General features: G+C 39.1%; 1 long non-coding RNA gene across 1 annotated transcript; it reads right to left on the bottom strand.

The window, feature by feature from the left end:
• Positions 1–6,985: 6,985 nt before the first annotated feature.
• On the bottom strand, positions 6,986–9,345 carry LOC130907899 (uncharacterized). Its single transcript, XR_009061543.1, has 2 exons — positions 9,196–9,345; positions 6,986–7,414 (listed from the first exon to the last, which is right to left on the bottom strand). It is a non-coding gene; the product is annotated as an uncharacterized LOC130907899 (long non-coding RNA).
• Positions 9,346–9,962: the final 617 nt, after the last annotated feature.

The raw sequence follows: 9,962 nt of genomic DNA, 5'->3' as shown, positions 1-9,962 counted from the left end.
TTCCGCTTCCCTGTTTACATGATATAATTTTACTTCTAATCGGTTTGGGAAAAGGAATATTCCACCCCTGTGAAACGGAATGAAATTCCATTCGGTTTGGGCCTGTTCATTCCGAATGAGGTGTTTATATGGAACACATTTCAAGCCTCTGGTAGAGGACCCGAACTTGAGATGAACAGCCACCCACCCTACCAGTGGAGATGGTTTTTAGATCTAGTGTATAAACGTCAAACAGGCGTATTGCTTGTGTGAGAATTTGCGTTCTATTCATATATTAAGACGTGATCGTTGATGCTCCATCGACTGCTGCGCTTTAATTGAAATTAACTGATTTACTTCCATTAGTTTCTTCCACATTATTAACTCGTGAAGTTATTTAACTGATTAACTGCTCAGCTATTTATTTAAGTCAATTAAATGCCCCAACTCTGAACCATTCATCCTCACATTTGCACCTTCAATTAACTGAAATAACATGTTTAAAGAGTATGAAAACACCTTGGGAAATGCTAATATTCCATCATTTATCCATAAACGTATGCCTTTTGGATTCATATGATGCTACTTCGTGTAATTACACACATCGCAACACCAAGAAAATGATAGAAATTTGGATCGATTGTTAAGCTAAAACGACCGGCGCCCGAGATCCCGGAAAACTTGCATATTGTGTGTGTGACGTCCAAACTAGGAAACTCAGTCCTTAGTACTGAATGGCGGCGGACAATTTTGTTTCTTGTTGCAGTGACGAATCCGACGTAACGAACGTTCTTCTAATGGTGACAAGGAGAGTTATGAACCTTTCTTTGGTGTTTTGGGTTATCAATTTGAGCCCAAACGAAAGCCAATGCAGCCTAATGAAACTATCATTGAGGGGAGCAATCACACAGATGAAACACCGGCAACAGATCGTGTGGGGAAACACCGAATGGTTTGTTTTGCATTTCTTTTTGATACACCATGCCCGCAAAATAATGTATAGAATAATTATCATTTATTGTGCTATCATAGGTTTTCGCTCTGCCAACACTCAAATATGAATGGGATTAGAGGATCTGTTGTATATATTTTACAAGCGATAATTTACACGTGTCGAGTCCTATATCCAATGCGTTTTTTTTTTTTTTTAATTTAAAAGAGTACTCACTATGGCCATTTTGAGCTTGGCTGCTTCCCTCCTTTGCTTAGCCTGGGGTGGTGGGGCGGTCTCATCAGAGCCAGTCATCGTCCTCTTTCACCGGGCACCGCATCTGCTTTCAGCAGCAATTTCTTACCAAAACCTGATTTGTCCATAGTTCGAATAGCTATCAGGTGTAAAATGCGCACCACACAAAACTGTGCTGGGTCTGCAAAATTAGCCCTCTTTGCACGGACGAACTTTACTCATTGTCTGCGTCGTCCAGCTCGCGTTCGGGAACTCATGGTTACTACATTGCGACAAATGGCTATTCGTACACCACATAGCATGACAGGTTTGAACCATTTTAGCGATTTTTTTTGATAAAACACGAACGTAACTCTCTCATCGATAAACAACAATGGCACCTGCCTCGACCTTTTGTTTCCTGGCTGTGACGTCAAAGCCCCATTCGGCTGTTTCCGGAATACTTTCGGAAATGTTCATAATTTTCGATCTATTTTCGATAATTGCTGATGAATGTGATTTATTTTTTTCTAACTTTATAAATATTTGTTATCTTGCCACATAACGGTTCTATTGATATCTCACAGCCCCTTAGTATTATCTTTCTCGTTAACAATATAAGATGTAGCTCGGAGAAATCGTATGAAGACGATTTGAACCCAGAATCTCAGAACTGTATGGAAGGTATTCTATGCACGAACCCTTGTATTTTTAAGTGGAAGATAAATAAAGTCACAAATATATTTCCAAATTTGTGTTTATTTAATCGTAAACTGTTTTCTTGTATAAATAATTGAAAACCCCTTGGTCTCATCGGCTTCAATCGACCTTCACATACACTGCCAGGAAGTGTGTTTCGTCATCACCTTGATGAATAACGACCCTGTACATCCTGGCATGACAGCAATGGTCATTCCATGCCTCTGAGGATGGGGAATAGGTATTTGGAGGGACAACGGGTGACCGTCGAAGCTTTTTGGAGATACATTACTTGCGTTTTACAACCAAATTTAGGCCGCAGTCATTGGAAAAAAATACTTGGTGGCCTCCAACTCCATTCCCTAATCTTTTTCTCCGTTTGTGACTGTGTGAGCTGTTCCTTTGCCTCATCTGTTTCCCATCCCCTAGCTGTCACCACTGCTCCAATAAACAACAATACAAACAGTGACTTTGAAGACAGAACATGTCAGCAGTGTAGTTCCTGCGTCACATCACATGTTTGATAAGGAGCTGCGGTGTTGGTGCGAAGGCGAGAGATTTGCCAGCTGAGGAGGAAGTTTGGTCGAAAGCCGCTGCCTGTTGTAGGAACCCTGGTCCACCTGACTTGAGCTAATCTGCAAGCAATTAGTCCTGAGCAAATTCTCCTTTTCAGTAATTACATCATTAGCGGAATGTAATGCCTACATGTGCTAAATCCAAATGGAGAGATTTATTTCCCCTGAGGGCAGGACAGATGGAACCCCCACGCTTTATTTTTTAATTTAATTCAGTTACTTTTTCAATTGTTACAAAAAAGTTTTCTTTTTTAAATTGCATTCTTTTGTCATGACAACTACGTTTCTCACAAAGCTCGATATTTGAATGTAGTTACAGCCTAAAGATGTATCTAAATATTTTTATGCGTGTGAATAGGATAACATGACTAGTGCATATGTGAAAAACACTCGACACAATTTTCCCTGGGAAGGTCATTTTTCTCGTGCAAAATGCGTACCACGTAGTTTCTGTTTAGATGTTTTTCTTAATCCACCCGAGACCTTTCTTTTTTATCGATTGCTTATATAGTCGTTCTTTCTATCATTGGGGACCAGTTGGTTCCTGTGGCCTTTTTTTTTTTTTTTTGTAATACTGATTTTGAGGCAATTTTTTGACCAATTCCTTGAAATATAAAAAGTTGGTCATCCTCTGGCTAAGATGCACCCTCCCACCATAGCCTTAGAATTAGGACAGGCAGGCAGATTCCAATGACTAATACATCATTGGACGGACAATTATTTTTTATAGTAATTCATATGAATAGACATATTGTTTGTAAAAAGGTTGTAAGTAAAGGGTCCGATCACGTCATTTTCAAAGTATCGGAATCGGCAAAAAAATATCGGACATGCCTTTTTTTAATATATATATCTTTTTGAATTAAATTGTTTTCTAATTACATTTAACGTTACAGACAAAATGTCTTACATTCCTCCAGAGTCTTTAGTTATGGCTTAAAGTAGGGCTATCAAATGTATCGCGTAAACGGCGGTAATTTTTTTTTTTTTAAAGAAATCACGTTAAAATATTTAATGCAATCAACGCATGCGCTGCACGACCCACTCACACATTGTCGCGTTCAATCTATACTGGTGCCGTTTTACCTATATATAGAGCTAACAGGCAGCGCAAAATGTGTAGAGAGAATTCTGGCAGTCTTTGGAGCCTCTTTTTAATTGGCTAAAGCCTGAAAATCCCTCTCAACAATTAGAATTATCGTGGGAAGCAATGTGGGGAAGAACGGTAGTGGTTGATCTTTTCCTTAACACCCTATGTTACTTCCCAACGCAGAGAAGATATATCAATTGATGCCACTATGCACAGTCATGGTTGCACTTCCCATCATGCATTTGCACAGAACAGTTAAATGGCTACGGTATCATTTACTGAAAGCTCAACAAATACACTAGATGGCAATATTTAGTCACAATATACAAAGTCACATTTATCCTTTAAGAATTACAAGTCTTTCTATCCGTGGATCCCTCTCACAGAATGTTAATAATGTAAATGCCATCTTGAGGATTTATTGTCATAATAAACAAATAGAGTACTTATGTACTGTATGTTGAATGTATATATTCGTCCGAGTTTTATTCATTTTTTTCTTAATGCATTGCCAAAATGTATATGATTGGGAAAAAATTATCGGGAATGATTGGAATTGATTCGGGAGCAACAAAAAAAAAAAGCTATCGGATCGGGAAATATCGGGATCAGCAGATACTCAAACTAAAATGATCGGGATCGGATCGGGAGCAAAAAAACATGATCGGAACAACCCTAGTTGTAAGACACCTTTGCACCAATCTGATGTCTTACAAGTGTAATCAGTTGATCAGTCAGGTGTTGCTTGTTTTAGCAGAAAACGCCTTGGTTAAAGTGTCTCTGCTCGATTGGTAGGATGTGTTTTGTGTGTCTTTTCTGTGGGCTGTGTGTACTGTAGAAGTTGTGTTTTTTAAGAGAAAAATTGTCCAGTACGCCGTTTTTTTTTTTTTTTTTTAAATGGCTTCAGACCCTTCTATAATTAAGAGAACACAGCATTTCCTTTACCAAAAGGAATGCCGCTCACCAGGGAGTATATCTGTCACTTATAATTAGTGTTGCACCGATACCATTTTTTGGACCCGATACCGATACAGATACCTGGCTGTGCAGTATCTGCCAATACCGATACCATTCCGATACCACTGTTTGCAAAAATAAATATATATATGTATATACATATATATGTATAAGGGATGCAACGATACAGTTAAGTCACGGTTCGGTACGATTTTCGATACAATTTAATACATTTAATGCTCTGACACAGAAAATACAACTGTTATTTTTTGGGGGTTTTTTTTGTTGCTAACAAGCAAAAATAACAGTGCCATCATATAAACAAGCATTTTAATGCATAATATTTATGTGCCCACTTCTTACTGATCTGAAGAAATTTTGTATATAAGTGCTGAGAACAATCTTTATTGTTTGTAAAGTGGGGCACACTGTTGTTTGCTGCAGCTCTCTTAGCAGCTATATTTACCATATAAGCAAAACATCCTATTTGTGGTCCGAGTCCATCTGTAACATGAGCTGAATTAACAGTATTTGCAGCATTATCTATAGACCCTACCCACCGACGTCACAAAACCACGTGCTCGCTGTATGGTTCCGCCCACTTGTCCGTCATTTTGTCTCTGTATTAGCATTGGTTTCAATTGATCGAGGAATTTAAAATGCATTTCATGGAAGACCCGGTGCTTTCTGATGCCGTAAACTCACTGGATGTGTTGCATAAAAGGCGTTATGTGGAAAAGCTTCGTTCTATACAGTCGGCAGATCCATATTTGATGCCCAAATCAATGTTTTTCGACCCACTGTCTTCGCCCTGTCTGCCTGACATCTGCTACGCTGATATTATCTTGTCCACACAAAATCAGCCTATTCTCACGAAAATTTGAAAAACTTAAAGAGCTTGGAGGCTTATAAATACTTCGTTGCTGGTTGGGTGAAACAGGTCCTCGTCCACGAAAATTCGGCAGGAATGTATCTTGTGCTTGGAAAGGTGAGTTACGAAATTTTCAATTCAAAATCTTTTGTTATTGCTAACATCCACTGTCAAGTCTAATGTATTTCATGTCGTTTGTCAATGGAGTTAAGGCTTTTAATGTTTATATGGTTTAGCGATAGCACTCTCACTACATACATACGTGTATGTTGTCGGCGATTAGCCTAGCAATGATCTTAATTGTGGTTATTTGTCAGCCCAAAACCCTCTAAGTATATCTTAAATGCATCTTACCGGATATAAAATGACTACTACATAGTCTGTGGTGATTTTTTGGTGCCCAGTTTTCACGTCGAATTGCAGCCGTCCATTTCGCTCTCCTCTTTGGATCCATCGGAATACGGTAAAACTTCAAGTCTCTCCTTCCATCTTCTCTGTTAGTGCAACCAACAGCCACACACGCCTTCACCATTTTGATTATTAATGTTAAGGAGCAGAAAAACACGCCGTAAATAGGAGGAATGTACGTAGCCGTAACAGGTTAACACTATGTTTTGACGGACAATTGGGCGGTACCATTCAGGAGAGCGGAGTTGTGACGTCACGTGGGTAGGGTCTATAGTCACTGGTATGGATTGATTTGGCCTGCTTAACTTCCATTCAGTCATGGGGGTTTCTAATTCATCAATGGACAATATGGCGTCGCTCTGGGCTCACGCAGCTAATGGCATGGGATCTAATGTTGGACATCTAGGTTGCTATTTGATGATATCTAGTGTGTGCGTGCGCGAGTTAGCATGGGATCTAACAAAGGACATCTAGCTTGCTATCTGATGATATCTAGTGTGCGCGCTGCGCCGCTTGAGTGTTTTCTGGCCACAGAAGTCACTTCTGCTCATTACTGCACAACACCAGCATATGAGAATCGACTTTCATAAACAGGACGAGTTTGAAGTACGGCGCTCTTAATTTGCCACTCATTGTTCGTCATGAAACCATGAGTTTGCTTAGTCTCCCACTGTCTTAACCTTTCTGATCCCATCGGCGCTATAACTAAAGGCGTTAGATTACGCATGCTATTCGTTTGTGAATACCATGTTAGAAAAACAGCGTAACATGTCGGACATGCGTCGTAGTGAACATCTGGAGTACTGAAGACGGAGCTGATACTTCCGTATGGTAAATTCGAGACAAATATAATCAAATGTCATGCATCGAGATTTGGGAAGTTAGCTCACGTGGGAAAGACAGTTCATTTGCGCTCAAGTGACGCTAGCAGATGGTATCGGCCTTCTAAATGATGGTACTCGTCGATACCGATACCACCAATTCGGGCCGGATCGGCGCCCCCTGCCGATACTGGTATTGGTATCGGTGCAACTTTACTTATAATCCACTGAATGGAATTATAATACTTTTTGCTGTTGTGATTGCCGGTGTTTTGTGTGCTTGTTTGTAGTACAGAATATAGACTACACATCAAAGAAACTCATGGCAGACAAAACAGATCACTGACTGAAAAAGGATTATCGTTCAAGGATTGATTTAGTGCACAAATATAAAGTGATGAGGCGAAATGAATGAATGACTGAAAGAGGAGTTTCTTTTTATTATTTTAAAACAGGAAGAAGCTTAATAGGCTCCTTCATTTTGCACATGAACAACATGTGACCACGCCGACTGGATGCTGCTGCTCACCACTTCCAGGCAGTCATTTGACACCTCTAAACGTATTTCCATTTTAGCTAGCTTTTCTTCAATTGAAGCAATCTTCTCTTCAATCATTACGTTGGATTCTGTTTGGGTTTTCAGTGTAGCTAGCTTCGCTTCAATTGTAGCTAGCTTCTCTTCAATCATTCGGTTGGATTCTGTCTCCTCCAGTTGGCATGATAAAGTTGAAGAGGGTTCGTCTTTTCCTTTGCTTTCAACGGGCATGAGGGTATCACGTTGTGTCACCGACAACTCAACGATGTTGCACGTCTTCTTCGGCACTGACTGCATCCTCACGAGGCAATAGCCTGCAATCATTCAGAAATAAGTAATTGTGAAACATACACTGGAGTGGGTGATGGTGATTAATGAGCAGTAACAGGCCGATTAAAAAAAATAAGCCATGAAAAAAGGATTTTGATCATGGAATCTGTGTGGGCAACTGTGCCCGCAGCTGACCTACGGTAGGACCCCCGGAAGGACCCTGCAGCAGCTTGAAGGTAGGCTGCTACAGGGAGCTTCAGGCTTGCATGTTTTGTAAATATTCTAAGATTTTTTTATTATCTTGCATGAGAGAATATGCAATATTGCTTTAGCCTTTGAAGGTGTTTACTGAGTGACTCTTACACTCGAACACATGGCGAACGTTCTCTTAAAAAAAAAAAAAGTATGTAAGCTTACAAGATCGGCTTTGGAGATCGGAAAATGGCTGCTTTTTAGATATCGTATCAGAATCAGAATTTGAAATTCCTGTATCGGTCGACCTCTAATCTCGATGTAACCCCCTCACATGCACCATATCGGAACAGTTAAAATACAGCAACAAAGGCAAGGCACCGGCATGCCACGGTCATTAACAGAGCAAATAGACCTCACATCACACAAAATCCATGATAACAGCAAGACAGTCGACGCAGTGAAATATTCACAGTTTTACTTAGAATTTCCCGAACACGTCATCTATAGTATACCCCAAGATCATCAGGATTGTCCAACTTGTTTTCAGTAATCATGTATATTGTTGAATTAGAAATTTTATATTTACCAATATTAAAAGAATTCTCTCCGTACACGAAACTGTCAGTGCAGTCAACCAGATGCAGATCAAAGACTGTTATACACAAAAGTGCTTCAAATCCTACTGGTTTAGACAGATTATTGAGAGTTTCGGCCATTACTGCGAGACCAACCTAATTGAGAAAGGTACCCTAGGATTGTCCTACTATATATTTAGTCTTGTTATAGTATAGTGTTGAATTAAAAATTCTATATTTACCAGTATTGAAGTAATTCTCTCGGTACACGAAGGTTTCACTGCAGTCAACCAGTTATCATTCTAATATCAGTCAGTCCCTTCGCAGATCAAAGACATCAGAGACAAAGTGCTTCAAATCCTATTGGTTTAGACAGTGTAAATAATGTTTCATCATCCATTCTTTTAAGCTATGATGTAAATATCATTTACATATCAAAGTCAAAAGTTATATAAAAGTTATGTAAAGTCAAGCAGTTTCAGCTTGCTAGCAGTATGTTTGAAACCCATGATCTTGAATGTACTTTTTAAAAAAACAGCACTTTACAGGTTATACAATTTTACCCTTCTTCGCGTAATCAAGGCCTAAGAATGCACTGCTGTCTTCTCGAGTTTTCAGTTGTGGAACGTCTTAAATAACATAAATCAGTAACTAAACACAGTATAAACATCAAGCGTGTCAAGTTAACGACCCGAGATAGATATCTGACCCAAAAATAATACATTTAGAGAATGCAAACGGAATGGGTATAATGCAAGTCAAAAACCAGCCAGAGGGCATTCTAACTGAATAAGGTAGTCAGGAAGTAACATCTAAGCATCAACTCAACTGCACTGTCATAACTAAATATGAACCAGAGCGAAACTAAAAAGAATGAGAAAATGTACATGAAATCAGAGTAATTGACAGCCTCAACTTTCAACATTTTGCATATGAAATCCTGGACAAGGCCTTGAAGTCCTGTCATGCCTATGATGCATGCCGCGGTTGTTCAAACATTCCAAAATATAACAAATATACTGCTAAACAACTCTTATGAAAAATATTGTACTTACAGATGGTCCTTTCTAAGGCTTAAACAGCACAATGCCTTTCAACAAAGTGAGCAGAATGAACAATGTTGATCAATTCTCATCAACAGGCAGACTGACAAGAACACTACGAAAACGGCCTCGACATTACTTCCTGTCGAGTGACTTTCAAAATAAAAACATGAACAGGGGTCCTGACTAACATTTTTTACTGGAAGCACAGTGGCCCCTTAACTTTTTTTAGGGGCGCAAGCAGAAGATTCAGGGGCACACACTGTACATTGACAAGTTTTCCTCTACACTATAAAAAACGATTTTTGTGGGTGGTAATTATGATCCATATAAATTGTATAAATTATACTAAAATTATTTAGGTAAGCAAGTGAACTGTATCAAATTGGTTAAAATTAACTCTGTTTACCCAATTTTAATCAGTATAAACTAGGGCTGTCAAAATTATCACGTTAACGCGCGGTAATTAATTTTATTAATTAATCACGTTACAATATTTGACGCAATTAACGCACATGTCCCGCTCAGACAGTATTCTGCCTTTTGGTAAGTTTTACAGCAAGGCTTTTTGTGCTGTCTAACAGCGAACTCTTGTGGTCGCTTTGCTACATGGTTAATTGTTTTCTTGCTAGTTCAATATGGCTGCACGACGTCTCGGGCTGACGCCTACGTTCTAATGTTGTGCTTATATGATCCTTGGACAAGATTTGTCCGTAAGTATGGTTATTGTAAAGAATGTACATATTATGTTAGTAAGCGAAATGTTATATTTTTTGTAT

This window comes from Corythoichthys intestinalis, chromosome 19 (assembly GCF_030265065.1).
Source record: "Corythoichthys intestinalis isolate RoL2023-P3 chromosome 19, ASM3026506v1, whole genome shotgun sequence".
NCBI lineage: Eukaryota > Metazoa > Chordata > Actinopteri > Syngnathiformes > Syngnathidae > Corythoichthys > Corythoichthys intestinalis.
Note: the sequence above shows the minus strand (reverse complement) of the source record. Positions and strands in the feature narration are given on the sequence as shown.